This window comes from Callorhinus ursinus, unplaced genomic scaffold (assembly GCF_003265705.2).
Source record: "Callorhinus ursinus isolate GAN/ISIS: 27379988/994484 unplaced genomic scaffold, GSC_fseal_2.0 scaffold10, whole genome shotgun sequence".
Classification (NCBI taxonomy): domain Eukaryota; kingdom Metazoa; phylum Chordata; class Mammalia; order Carnivora; family Otariidae; genus Callorhinus; species Callorhinus ursinus.
This window is the reverse complement of record NW_027397072.1, coordinates 73,560,327-73,575,755: the sequence shown is the minus strand read 5'-3', so window position 1 is coordinate 73,575,755 and position 15,429 is coordinate 73,560,327. Positions and strand designations below refer to the sequence as shown.

At 40.8% G+C, this 15,429-nt stretch overlaps 1 long non-coding RNA gene across 1 annotated transcript in view; it reads right to left on the bottom strand.

The window, feature by feature from the left end:
- Window positions 1-15,429, bottom strand: part of LOC112821610 (uncharacterized) — a 54,390-nt gene that overhangs the window by 36,251 nt on the left and 2,710 nt on the right. The window contains exon 2 of the long non-coding RNA XR_003207487.2: window positions 3,235-3,289. This is a non-coding gene — a long non-coding RNA (uncharacterized lncRNA). The remainder of the gene's footprint in view (window positions 1-3,234; window positions 3,290-15,429) is intronic.

Sequence of the window (15,429 nt, the reverse complement as noted above, 5' to 3'; positions counted from 1 at the left end):
ACCAGGATCTCTGGAGGCCCTTGCCATCATTACTCCACATGAGTAAGTCCCAAACTGCGTTTCTAGAAAAGAGGGGATGTTCAGCAAAGATGCAGCCTCCCCGAGGCATACATAGTGAGGGTACTGCCAAGAAGTAGGATGACATCCTTGCTGCTTCTGGGAGAACAGATCTCTTTAGTCTGGAAAATACAAGTTACCTCAAATTCTCCTCGTGGGTTTATTTGGAACTAAAGCTTGGAAGTCCAATCCCCAAGTCTTTCCTGAGGTAAAGACATGTAAGCCAGACAAAATGGGAAAGGGAAAGGGAAAGGGAAAAATATGGAGAGAGAACATAAATCGACATTTCTCAAAAGTGTCTCTCACCAAATTCCTTTCATCTTAGTGTCTATTTTGGAGTTGAGGAAACTGGGACAGGGGCATAATGACTGAGAGCATACAACCAGTTACTGACAGAGCTGGCCTTCTGCTATATCCTGTGCTTCTTTGTTTTTCTAATTTCCAACCTCTGTTCTATTTGAAATTGCTCTTGTTAGTTGGCACTTGTGTTTCTGCACCTAGAGTTTTAGACATATTTGGAAACTTCTTTTAAACATGTTGATCCACTCAGGGCTAAATTATTTGTGACAGCAAGAATAACTCCACCTTGGGGCATATCCAGCAGGATGAAGGATTCAGGGATAAATCATGTAGTGTTCCATTCTTCCTGGCTCTTGATGTTTGCACACAGGAGAAATCAGCTTCCCAGGAGCACAAAGGCCTCAAAAGGCCATCCTAACAGTGTCTGTGGAGGGAGGAAGTCAAAGTCCACAGACACCCTTAGGGTAACTTTGGGGAACCCGATCCCTTTCATGGCAATGATGTATGTGGAGCAGGTGATTTGGGAGGGACAGGTTAATGAGTTATTTGTATGTAGTTAAGTCTTGGGTCCTTAGCATCAGCTGGCCAGGCCATGTCCTCCCACCTCCTCTGAGAGTCACTGTTCAGCTGCATCCAGGCAAGGAGGGGAAGAGAGATTTTGAGAGTAATCGTGACTGTATCAGTGCACAAATGACATGTTCCAGTGGGCGGTGCAGGAGTGTGCAGGATTGTCCAGCTATGTCATATGATACAAGCATGGTCTAATACTTCCTCATATTCTTTCTTCTAATAATGAATTGCAGAGAACGAGATGTACTGTTGTGCCTTATAATTCAGACAGACAATACAGGTGTTGGCTAACATGGTTTGACATGACCGGCTGCCTCTTTTTTTTTTAAGCCAGTCCGGCAGAAAAGCACTAGACCTATTGTGGGAGTTGTACTGGCCCTTCCCCTTCCAACGGTCCATTAATCAGCAGCAAGATAGCCAAGGGACCACGTTACTTCACTGCAGCACAAAAAGGTTGTGGTTGTGAATGGGCTGAGTGGGAGCAGAGTTGTATCATTCCAGTTCTGATTGATTAATGCTGAAGTCACTGCTAAATAATGATTACCAGCCCCAGTCTCCACAAATCATTCACTGGGTGAAGGAGGACTCAGTTAAACAAACTTGGGCCAGTCAACACAGATTCTTCTTGTGGCGGGGGTGGGGTGTTGAGGATGGAGGGGGCAGGAGTGTGGAGATGGGAAGGGGGAAGATAACTGGATCTGATTGAATACGCAAAAAGAACTGTAGCTGGGGTCCTCACGGTCCCTTGGGCACTTCCCTTCCTCATACTGTGGCCTTCTCCCGGCCTCTACACTGCAGTTCTCCACTGTCACATTAACGGAATGCTCCCATCGTGAGTCTGGTCCTCTGGCACACTTGGGCCCCTCCTTCCAGATTCCCACAACTAGCCAGATGGAGTTACTACCAACGCCAGTGACTTAGCCCTCCCCTCTCTAAGGCTTTCCCACCCAAATCCCCCAACTACCCCTAATTCCCCCCATTACTTGCTTCCGGCAAAGTATGTTCCATGGGGCCCCTCTCCTCCTTTTGTCCCCGTATCTCCTTTTCACGGCCTGCTGCCCGACTATGCTCGTGCGCGGAAAGATAACACTCTCCTACTTAGGTTAGATGATCTTTTCAAAAATGTTTGGTGTATTTCCACTAATCCTGGACATAGAGGAGGTAGGAGATTAGAGTCACAAGAATGTTTTGGATAATATGAAGTTTAAATCTTGCTTTTCTGTGTGTGGTTCTTTGAGACATATCCAGGCAACTAATGGGGAGACAAAAGTTTACGTTTTGCGTGAGCTCTGGTTGCTTTGGTGTCAGCAACCTCTAACGCTGCATGTTGCCATCCACTTGGTAGAAGGTACTTCCTGAAGATGCACTTTCGTGAAGTCAGAACCAGCACAGACTGAGCCAAATCCTGATTAAAATTCTTGCTGGCTGCTCCTTATGCCGGCAGAGTCCAGTGTCTCCACTTGTTGGAAATATAGCTGCCTGTCAATGTAAGACAACGCCAGTGCCTCTTCGATATTACAAACTCACAGTGTTCCTCTTCAAGAATGCCAGCATTCATAATTTTTAAGCCTCAAACTTTCAAGAAATGGAAGCAATTTAATTTCTCTGTGTTTTAAAGTAGAAATGGTAATGTTACCTAGCTAGAAATTTCCGTAAAGTATGGATTGGCAATAATAACATTATTTATGCTTTCAAAAATGGGTTCCTACTAAATTTATGCCTGTATCTCAGTCACAAGCTATGCTTCCAGTACATTCTTTAACTTCAACCTACTTTTTTTTCTTAGCCCAGAAACTCTGATTGATTGCTCTGCTGCAGAAAATCACAGAAGTTTGAACTGAAATGAAATGTTTCAAAACTCAGGTAGACTTAAATGACAATGTATTACTGTGAAGAAAACACTCTCAGTTGTAACATCTCTTAAGGGAAAGTTTTGAGATTTTCTAGATATGACAAAGATTTATGAGGTATGATTTCACAAGGAGAAAAAGCATTTTGGTAGGAACTCTTTTTTGTAAGTAAAATAGGAAATCACAAGAGTTAAATAAATAGATGACTTTCTGTGGAAATCATCTGTTAACTTAATTGAACAAATGAACTGCATTAAACTCTAGAAAACCAAACACACATTTGTTATTTAGTTTCTAGTAATTTTTAAAATTTTTCCTACAGAGTTGTTGTGGGATTTATTATTTTGAAAACATGCTATTTTAACAATGGTTTGTCAACAACTTGATCCTAGTAAAATGGTAGAAAGGGTGATTAGATACCAGATGGCTTGGGTTGCCTTCTCATGCTGCTACTCACCAGGTTTGTGACAATGGCCATTTCTCTTCAATACTTTGAACCTCCATCTTCTCATCTGTTCAACAAGAATAAGAAATACCTGAACCCCCTATCTCTTAACACTGTTGTGAGGATCAAACAAGGTCCTAGTTGTTAAACCATTTTGAAACTATAAAGTGCTATACAATATGAGGTATTCCACTCATTATCACCTCAGAATTCCTCTCAGATTATATTGCCTCAAACGCATTATTTAGGAAAAGTACAAACTTGAATGCCATATGGAGTCCTTGTTGACACTGCAGATGTTGGTTAATTTTAGATTCTAAAAGAACAAAAGAACAGAAGCACTACCAAGCAAATTAGCCTCTCTTTAGCTTTTTCTTCGAAATCTCCTATTATACAAACACCAAACTAAAAATGGCAGGCTAAATATTATAGAAAATTACATCATTTGAGGCATTGAAATTCTGTATATCCAAGCCCTTTTGCAGAACACAAATTTATTCCCTCCAAAGCACATTGCCAATGAATTTAATGTTATAAGATAAATTATGGTTATTTCTTCAAGGACTAAGTAAAAGAATTTTAATCTTTAACTTTAAATAACACAATGCCAGGGAAAATGTAAAAGTCTTAGAAGAGTCACAAAAAGGTATGAAATCCATGTTGGTGGTCATAGTCTCTCTCAAACTAACAGAAAACTAAATTAAGCTCAGCCAGCCTTGTGCTCTGATTTTGAAGACCATATTTACAAGTAGGGATTTCTCTGTAGAACAGGTGTGACAGACGTGCACATGACAACTGCTTTTACAGCCCCATTAGTTTGGGAAGACCTGTCCTGATGGGCCTCAAGTGTACCATCTGTAAGACATCTCTTTGCACCTTGTCAAATCCAACGTCCTCTTTACACATGCATAAGCAGGAGGTGTTTTCGTAAAGTATATGGATGGCATCTGTCATTCTTTTTGTTTGCACACAACCCACTAACAAAAAGTATTTTGGAACAAGCTGAGCATTTTGTGTCTTGAAATTCTATTTACTTATTTAATTTATATTTTTTACCTATAAATATATATGTAATGAAAGCAATGAAACAAAAAATGCTTCCTGTCAGAACATATCCATTAGATGACCTGAAGCAATTTAAAAATGGTCCTATGAATATTTTGAGCCTAGATTTTTTTTAAAAATTGAAGCATAGTTGGCACACAATGTTACATTAGTTTCAGGGGTGCAACACAGTGATTTAACAAGTCTATACATTACGTTTCACTCCCCACAAGTATAGCTACCATCTGTCACCATACAATGCTATTACAATACCATTGACAACATTCCCTAAGCTGAGCCTAGATCTTCAATACATTTTTCCAGAAAACTGTTAAGTTTTAGCACCTTAAGACACTGGCATAATGTCACACTAATTCAGAGACCATAAATATTTCACCTATAAAATATGTGTTCCTCTAAAGGAGGCAAAATTTTCAAAAAAATGTTCAACTTATATTTTAATAATTTGGTCAATACTATGTGATATGATATTTCAAAGTGTGTTCTGATGTGGACTGGAAATATTAAAAGCAAATCCAAGGAGTAGATTTTATAACACTGCTTATTATGGAGGCTGTCTAGGCTGATTATTTTAGTATTAAGTATACTAGTAATCGCCTCCCTGTCCTGCCCATATGCTACCTATTTTAGCACAGAAGTCCTAATAAGACAGGTGCAACTTGATTCCATGTTACATAGTTTTCTCAAACTGGAACAAATATTAACCCCCCCCCAAATATTTTTCCCTTGTGAAGAACTTTGGATTACTGCAGATGATTACAGACCTGAACAAGAAAGGGATTCAAACAACTTTCATTCACTGCTGAAACTGAACTGGAACTGACCCCCAAAATAAATTGGCTTAATTCCCTGTAAGAGCAATATGAATCAGGTTGCCATCTGTTCCCTTCCTTCTTTAACTTCACCAGTGGGCTGGGTTTAAGCAAAGAACTGGAGGAGTCCTTGGGGGAAAGGGAGGAGGACTCTGGCTTGGTATTTAGACGGGTATGCTGCAATGGTAGAGTCACTCCAAGTGCATGCACAGAAGAGAGGAGTCTGGGGATTAGCTGGGGAAATCATGTAATTTGTCAAACCATGGGAACAACATGAGTTGAATTTGCCTAATTTTGTTAGAAGACATTGCATCAACTAAAAGTCCTTTGCATGCCAAAGATGAAAAATGTAATCCAAACTAACTTAATTAAAAAGGTAAATTTATTGGTTCATGTAACTGAATAATTTAGAGGATCTGGTTCAGATGAAGTTTGATCTAGGGCTCAAACCGGGTGACCTAGGGCTTGATTTCTCTCTCTTCTTTTCTAAATTCAGCATCTTCAGTATTGGCTCCATTCTTTTTTTAAATTTTTTTAATTCATTTTATTTTATTATGTTAGTCACCATACATTACACCATTAGTTTTTGATGTAGTGTTTCATGATTCATTGTTTGCGTAAAACACCCAGTACTCCATGCGATACGTGCCCTCCTTAATACCCATCACTGGGTTAACCCATCCCTCCACCCCCCCTCCCCTCTAAAACCCTCCGCTTGTTTCTCAGAGTCCATAGTCTCTCATGGTTCATCTCCCCCTCCGATTGCCCCCCCTTCATCTTTCCCTTCCTACTATCTTGTTTTTTTTAACATATAATGTAGTATTTGTTTCAGAGGTACAGGTCTGTGATTTATCAGTCTTACACAATTCACAGTGCTCACCATAGCACATACTCTCCCCAGTGTCCATCACCCAGCTATTGGCTCCATTCTTAGGCAACGTCTTCACGTACCCAATATGGTTGCAAGCCACTCCACGGAGTACTTGCCTCTAGGTTCAAATTCAGAACCAACTTTCTAGTAGGTCTAGAATGGATTACTGTGGCTAGAGGAATAGGATATACTAGATGACCTAGACTAAGGCCATATGTTTCACCCCTGAAGCAGGAGGGTGTAGACATCAGTCTTTTCCCCAAGCCCAGGGACTGAGAGTAAGGGAGGACCATAGTCCCCAGAACAAAAGGAGAGTGTAGTCAGCAGAATGGATGTTCTCTACAGATACTCAGGGATTGGATGAACAAATAATTTCAGCAAGTATTATTTTTCATTCAATAAGGAATTCTGATATAAAAAGAACAAAAATATGAATAAGATTTACTATTATTTACAGATGATAAACTGTCTACCTGGAAAGTCCAGTGCCAACCAAAATCCAAAGAGAAGTTTTTAAAAACAATTGTTCTAACTCTCTTATGGAAGAATAAATAAAAAATAAAGGAGGAGGAGGAGGGGAAGGGGAAGGGGAAGGAGAGGGAGGAGGGAAAGGGGGGGAGGGAGGAATAATTCTGACTATATCCTAAAGAGAGAGTCCAAGTCTTGCCAGCTAAGGGGGGAAAAAAGTAATGGCCAGAGGAAGACTGTAGAGTCTTTATGTGAGACATTTTAAAAATGTAAGATAGGGGCGCCTGGGTGGCTCAGTCAGTTAAGTGTCTGCCTTCGGCTCTGGTCATAATCCCAGGGTCCTGGAATCGAGCCCCACATCAGGCTCCCATGCTCAGCAAGGAGCCTGCTTCTCCCTCTCCCTCTGCTGCTCCCCCTACTTGTGCTCTCCCTCTTCCTGTCAAATAAATAAATAAAAATGTTAAAAAAATTTTTTAAATAAAATTAAATTAAAAATATAAGATAATTTCAACTTGAGCTGGGACTAGACACTCTTTACAGAGATTAGACAGTTCTACAATTTGTAGTTTTTGTTATTCCCAAGGAAGAGAGCTTTAGAGCTAAGAAAAGCTTTCTGGATGGCTATTTGCTGTCTCTTGTCAACTTCATGGTTTATTTTTAATACTTTCTCTCATGCTATAATTATAAAAAAAATAAATAAAACAAAACAAAAACAAAACACCTCCACCTACATGGAGCCAAACTAAAGAGAAGTACTATGTGGAGAGATAATTTTATGGCTGGGGTACCTTCTTCAGATATATATATTTGTTTTCTTCAATGGCACTTTTCACTGCCACATCACTTGTGCATATTTCTGCATCAGTAAATGTTCTCCCGACATCTCATGTAAATTAAGTGCCCTAGGATTTTTCCATCCTGGTCTCATATACCTGGAATATAATAAATAAGAAAAAGTCTTTGGGGGAGAAATGGAACAAATAATCCTAAAATTTGTATGGAACCAGAAGAGACCCCGAATAGCCAGAGGAATACTGAAAAAGAAAAGCAAAGCTGGCGGCATCACAATTCCGGACTTCCAGCTCTATTACAAAGCTGTCATCATCAAGACAGTATGGTACTGGCACAAAAACAGACGCATAGATCAATGGAACAGAATCGAGAGCCCAGAAATGGACCCTCAACTCTATGGTCAACTTATCTTTGACAAAGCAGGAAAGAATGTCCAATGGCAAAAAGACAGTCTCTTCAACAAATGGTGTTGGGAAAATTGGACAGCCACATGCAGAAGAATGAAACTGGACCATTTCCTTACACCACACACAAGAATAGACTCCAAATGGTTGAAAGACCTAAACGTGAGACAGGAGTCCATCCAAATCCTAAAGGAGAACACAGGTAGCAACCTTTTCGACCTTAGCCGCAGCAACTTCTTCCTAGAAACATCGCCAAAGGCACGGGAAGCCCGGGCAAAAATGAACTATTGGGATTTCATCAAGATAAAAAGCTTTTGCACAGCAAAAGAAACAGTCCACAAAACCAAAAGACAACCGACAGAATGGGAGAAAATATTTGCAAACGACATATCAGATAAAGGGCTAGTATCCAAAATCTATAAAGAACTTATCAAACTCAACACCCAAAGAACAAATAATCCAATCAAGAAATGGGCAGAAGACATGAACAGACATTTCTCCAAAGAAGACATCCAAATGGCCAACAGGCACATGAAAAAGTGCTCCACATCACTCGGCATCAGGGAAATCCAAATCAAAACCTCAATGAGATACCACCTCACACCAGTCAGAATGGCTAAAATTAACAAGTCAGGGAACGACAGATGTTGGCGGGGATGTGGAGAAAGGGGAACCCTCCTACACTGTTGGTGGGAGTGCAAGCTGGTGCAACCCCTCTGGAAAACAGTATGGAGGTTCCTCAAACAGTTGAAATTAGAGCTACCGTTCGATCCAGCAATTGCACTACTGGGTATTTACCACAAAGATACAAATGTAGGGACCCGAAGGGGTACATGTACCCCAATGTTTATAGCAGCAATGTCCACAAGAGCCAAACTGTGGAAAGAGCCAAGATGCCCATCGACAGATGAATGGATAAAGAAGATGTGGTATATATACACAATGGAATATTATGCAGCCATCAAAAGGAATGAGATCTTGCCATTTGCAACGACGTGGATGGAACTGGAGGGTGTTATGCTGAGTGAAATAAGTCAATCAGAGAAAGACATGTATCACATGACCTCACTGATATGAGGAATTCTTAATCTCAGGAAACAAACTGAGTGTTACTGGAGTGGTTGGGGGTGGGAGGGATGGGATGGCTGGGTGATAGACATTGGGGAGGGTATGTGCTACGGTGAGCGCTGTGAATTGTGCAAGACTGTTGAATCACAGATCTGTACTTCTGAAACAAATAACGCAACATATTTTAAGAAAAAAGGAAAAGAAGAAGATAACAGGAGAGGAAGAAAAGGGGAGTATGTCAGAGGGGGAGACGAACCATGAGAGATGATGGACTCTGAAGAACAAACTGAGGGTTCTAGAGGGTAGGGGGGTGGGGGGATGGGTTAGCCTGGTGATGGGTATTGAGGAGGGCACGTTTTGCATGGTGCACTGGGTGTTATGAACAAACAATGAATCATGGAACACTGCATCAAAAACTAATGATGTAATATATGGTGATTAACATAACAATAAAAAATTAAAAAAAAAAAGAAAGAAAAAGTCTTTGGGGGGGATAATATAAAAATAGCACACTTACTATACATGGCCTGGTTATAAAGCACACTTACCAAAGCCTGTTTCACCAAAACTATAAACCTATTTTCCAAAAGCAACTATGGGAAAATGAAGAATTACTAAGAGAAATGAAAAGAGATGCTAACAAAAATGGCCAAGGAGTATTTGGCCCCGAGTACGGGGTAGCACTATGAGCTGGCTGGGGCAGGGTACACCCTACAGTCGTCACCTTCTAACCCGTCATCCCCACCTGAGACTTCACTCTAGAGATGCTTCTATATGTTGAATGAAGAAAAATCGAAAATTTTCTAGAGCCTGCAATTCATTAACCGGAGCACAATTCAACTGCATTTTAATCTTTTTTCTTCTTCTTTTTTGAAACAGCATGCCAACTATGGTTGGTTGCAGGAAATACAGATTAAATATTTTTTAAATTCCTTACTGGAAAAAATATAAAGGCATAATTGACAGGCTGGAAAAATGAGGAACTACTCTTGATGGAATGTGAGAGTTAATGCCTGGAAAGCTGAGGTTCTAATTTGGAAACCTAGTCACACTATCTCAGAACATTCCTTTCGAAGATTTTATTAAAGGATTTATAAGACTCTTGAGGATTTATCCTAAGGCTATACCTGCAGACATATGTGCTGGGTTATACACTATAGGATTGTTTGTAATAAGTAGCCAAGACTGGACACAGCCCAAGGATTCATCAATAGGGAAATAGTTAAATGAACTATGGCAGATCCTACAGTGTAATACTATGCAGCTGTTTAAAAGAATGAGGAAGCTCTCCTAGTACTGGTAGGAAAGATCTCCAAGATACATTGTTAGAGGGAAAACAAGATCCAGATCAGGGGATAAAGTAGGCTACCTCTTGTGTAAGAAGCAGGAAGAGAAGAAATATAAGAACTGCTCGTATCTGTGTGAAGAAACACTAGAAGATACACAGAAAAAATCGGTATAGTTATCGCTACCTATCGAGGTGGGTGGGGTAGAGAACTGGGTGAAGGAGCAAGAAAAGATAAGACTTGTCATTATATCCTTTCTTATTTGGATTTTTGAAATGTGAATGTATCAGCTGGTCAAATAGAAGTTATTAAATAAATACCAAAAAAAAAAAAGTTTGAGAGAAGTTATTCAGGAGTCATATGGTAACTTCAAAGAAGTTGCAGCTGCAATTAAAGTGAAACAAAACAAAATACCCTGAATCCATCCTCAACCAAGGGCATACTGTTGGTAGGTTTTGAGCAGAGGGCTGCAGCAGAAGCCCAGACCCTACTGACTTCCATTCTATTAGCTGAGTACCTTGCCTATCCATCCTGACTCTTTTAAGCATCCTGACTCTTTCTCTGTAGCATTCTTTTCTCTCCTCTTATTTTTTTTTTAAGATTTTACTTATTTATTTGACAGAGAGAGAGAGAGCACAAGCAAGGGGAGTGGCAGGCAGAGGGAAAGGGATGCAGGGCTCAACCCTGGGATCATGACCTGAGCTGAAGGCAGACACCTAACTGACTGAGCCACCCAGGCACCCTTTTCCTCCCCTCTTAAAAGAAGTAACAAAGCAGAGACCCTGGAAGATGCTGCTGACAGCTATTATACTTTATTTATAAAGAGTTAAGTTAAACTAGAGTGTGGATTACTGCACACATTTCACAGGTGTTGAGAAAGTCTAGTTATCTTCCCAAGAAGGCAGGACTCCTGGCTCGTTTGGCTAGACTGGGCTAGGAAATCCTTCTTGATCCTCTCATAACCTATACGTAGCTCTGTAATTGTGCTTAAAGCCTCCTACAGCAGGGCACCTGGGTGGCTCAGTCGGTTAAGTGTCCAACTCTTGATTTCTGCTCAGGTCATAATCTCAGAGTCCTGAGATGGAGCCCCATGTTGGGCTTTGCACTCAGCGCGGAGTCTGCTTGAGATTTTCCCTCTCCCTCTTCCTCCCCACCCTCTCACTCTCTAAATAAATAAATAAATATAATCTTAAAAAAAAAAAAACCTCCTACAGAAGCCACCAAGGGTAGGAGGCAGTCCTCCCCACTAGACTGTGAGCTTTTGAGGCCAAGGTCTCTGTCTTATTCACTGGCCTTTGTATTCTCAGAGCCTAGCACAAAGCCTCCACAGGTACTGTGTGAACTCAGTAAACTGAACTTTTATCCACCTAATGGCTTAGACCATAATCCTGAGCCCCTTTATTTTTTTTAAAGATTTTTATTTATTTATTTGACAGAGAGAGACACAGTGAGAAAGGGAACACAAGCAGTGGGAGTGAGAGAGGGAGAAGCAGGCTTCCCGCGGAGCATGGAGCCCGATGTGGGGCTCGATCCCAGGACCCTGGGATCACGACCCGAGCCGAAGGCAGACGCCCAACGACTGAGCCACCCAGGAGCCGCCTGAGCCCTTTTTAATGTCCTTCCCTCGCTGTCACTAAACCCGTCAGTAAGTCCTGTCAGTCCTACTGCCAAACATACCCCAAACCTACTACTCTTTACCATCCTTAGCACCTCCCTAATTCAGACCACCAACATCTCTGGTCTGGCCCAAAACAACCAGTCTACCTTCTAATCCACTCTCCTACTGCCCCCAGAATATATTCTCCAAATGCAGTTAGAGTGATCTTTTAAAAACCAAATCAGGGATGCCTGGGTGACTCAGTCGGCTAAGCGTCTGCCTTCGGCTCAGGTCATGATTCCGGGGTTCTGGGATTGAGTCCCGCATTGGGCTCCTTGCTTGGTGGGGAGCCTGCTTCTCCCTCTGCCTGTCACTCCCCCTGCTTGTGCTCTCTCTCTCTCTGACAAACAAATAAATAAAATCTTAAAAAAAAATCAAATTATATCACACTCCTGCTTAAAAACCTTCGGTGGTTTCCTATCACAATTAGAATAAACATTTAACTCTTTACCTGAACTTCCAAGCCCTATGAGATCTGGCCCCTGTCTGCTTCTTTGACTTAGCCTCATACCACTGCCCTTCACTTCCTCTACTCCACACAGACAGCCTTTCAGTTCCTTATATCGACTCCGTCTGCTCCCGTCTCAGGGTCTCTGTGCTCTTCCTTTGACCTGCAAGGCTATCCCGCCTTCTTTTTGTATGCTTGCCTCCTTGTGTCATCACTGATGCTCTACAATGCTTTCTCAGAGAGGCTTTCCCTGACCACTCCAGTTACATCTGCCCCGCCCTCCATATTGCTCTGTTTGTAGCACCTTTAACTGTATAGATGAACATCTTTACTTGCTGCTTTGTGCTTATTGTCCCCATGATAACATAAGTTCTGTGAAATCTCTTGTTTGCCACTGTATGACCTGGGCTTAGAACAGGGCTGGGCACATAATGGCTCTAAAAAGTTTTTGTCAAATAAATGAAGGTGCTTAAAATTAATCATGGATAGAATATTTATTTCCTTTCCTTAGAGACCTTTTAAAGTAGCTATTTAATTGAAAAGGCAATAAACAATTATAAAAAGAAGCGAGGATGTCATGATTGGCTTTTGAAGAAACGTAGTAGAAAATAGTATTAAGGGAGTTAATTGAGAGAACATGAGCCTACCAAAAATGGTAACTTCTGTCATAAACCAATCTAGGCAAGGAGTAGGTCCAGACACCATGTCCAGTGGATGGCCAGATGTTGGTTTTGCACTCAAGAAGTTCAAAACCTATCAGAAGATACAGCTTTGCAATTATAACATCTAATATCTATATACAGCAAACTGCGTTCATGTTCATAATTACTTGTTTGATCACAAGAGTCCTATGAGGTAGGGTATTATTATAGCTATTGTTAGTACCATCTCATAGATTAAATAACTGAGGCTCAGAGAACTTATGTCATTTGCTTTGGCTAACACAGCAAGCAATGAATGAGATTTTTAAGTTAGACTCAGATCTTCTGACTCAGCTCTCCTGTTCCATTTCACCATTATGTCTATTCAGTGTGATAAATGTATGTGCAACATGGTATAGGGGTCAAGTGTAGCAGAGAGAGACTCTGTATCTGGAGAGGTCTGGGAAGGCTTCATGAAGAAAAGTCTTATAAATGGGGCCATGAAAGGGAAGCAAGAGTTTTCAGGTGGAGTACAAGGCACATTTCAGATCGATATCTGATGAAAAGCATAGAGGGGTGAAAATGGATAGCCTGCTGTATGTGGCAGGTAGCAGAGGAGTCCAGATGGGAAGGTTGGGTCATACCATCAAAGATTTTCAGTGCCATTTTTAGGCAGTTGAGCAGTCCCTGAAAGCAAAAGATTGAAAGTCAAATCTGGGTTTTCAAAAGAAAATTAAAGTGGCAGATTGGTGGATGAACTGGAGCATGAAGAAACAAGTTAGGAAGGTTTTTTTTTTTTGGTTTTTTGGTGATCGTGCAAGCAAGATAAGTGTCTGAATGAGGATACTGGAAATGCAAAGGGCTGATTTAAAAATGTGTGAGTAAGACTCACTTCTGGGGAGGTCTAAGAGAGGGAGAGGTAAAGATTATTTTTAAAAATTTCTAGCTTATATGACTTGGTAGATGTTGATTATCTCAACCAAACTGAAGAATACAGAAACATGATTTCAGAAGGGAATTGGAGGTAGGGGTTTTCTTGTAGCAAAGATAAAGCACCTTCTGCTTCATCTTTCAGAAATGCTTGGTTTGAGGTGCCTGTTTGCAACATCCAGGTGGATACGTCAAGTAGGTAGCTGAAAACATGGGCCTAGACTTTGAAAGCAAGGTTGACTGGAGATCTAAATTTTGGAGTCATTAAAATACAAATTGTAGGGGTACCTGGGTGGCTCAGTTGGTTAAGCGTCTGCCTTTGGCTCAGGTCATGATCCCAGGGTCCTGGGATCAAGCCCCTCATCGGGCTCCCTGCTCAGCGGAGAGTCTGCTTCTCCCTCTACCCTTCTCCCCTGCTTGTGATCTCTCTCTCCAGTAAATAAATAAAATCTTAAAAAAAAAAAGAAAAAAATACAAATTGTATTAAAATTCCTATGCAAAAGAGGCACAAAGGAACTTTTTTGAGTTGATGGAAATTTCTATTTCACAATTATGATAGGTTACAAGGGCATACATGTCTCCGAACAGATCAGACTATACACTTAAAATGACTGCATTTTTTTTTAAATCTTAAATCTCTTAAAAAGCACTAAAAATAAAAGTGAACTGCCTTGTATGACACAGTAAGTTCTAAACAAATTGTCTTTAAAAATTGTTAATCAGGGGCCCCTGGGTGGCTCAGTTGGTTAAGTGTCTGCCTTCGGCTCAGGTCATGATCTCGGGGTCCTGGTATTGAGCCCCGAGTCGGGCTCCCTGCTTCTCCCTCTCCCTCTGCCTCTCCCCCGCTGCTCATGCTCTCTCTCAAATAAATAAATAAAATCTTTAAAAAATTATTAATCAATTGTTTTAGAAAAAAAGAGAATGGAAAATTGTTCTACACGTGTTAGTTAAAAACAAGTGATTGGCAGCAGGGAAAGCTGCCATGGTTTTGGCTGTTCCAGAAACCAGTGCTAGATGTGCCAGTTTATGGGCCATTTGGGAGTTTTCCATTCAAAACCATATTCCCTCCCTAAACCACCCTCCTCCATCGCCAACCCACCCTTGTAACACCTGGGGTGACTTCCCCATTTGGAGTAGCTAAGACAATAAAGGTACTTGAAGAATATAATATGACATTGCTGAACAAGAAATCTGTCCTTATTGATTGATTTTAGGCTTATGGCCAATTTGGCTTCCTCATTTGGCACCATTCTCTCAGCATCACTTCTGAATTGTCCTTTCAGTGCTCAGCTTAAAATTTACTTTGTACAAAGTACCCATTTTTAATTCAGTAGAAAGAGGGGAAGTCTGACATCTATATTCATCTACCAGTGTGGACACATCCACCATGAGTATACAATCACCAAAACTGTATATTTATGTTGGAATCTCAGTTTTGTTATACACTAAGTCTTTGAGACCTTGAAGAAAATGAGGATAATAAAATCCATTTTGCGGGGTGGTAGGAATTAGGTCAGATAGCATATGTGAAAGTGCTGAGTATGGTGTTGAGTAGGTGCTCAATAAAAGGCAGATGTCTTGTCAAGCCTGACTATACTTTCTCAGTTAGTCCATATCATAAATTTCTTGAAAGTAAAAATTTTCTGCTTTCTATATCCCACCCTAACTAATACATCCTCAGTAGACCTTGGGGAATGATGTTTAGGAAGCTGGCAGGTCAAGGATAAAGCTGAAAAAGATTTACACAATAAATCATAGATGAGAC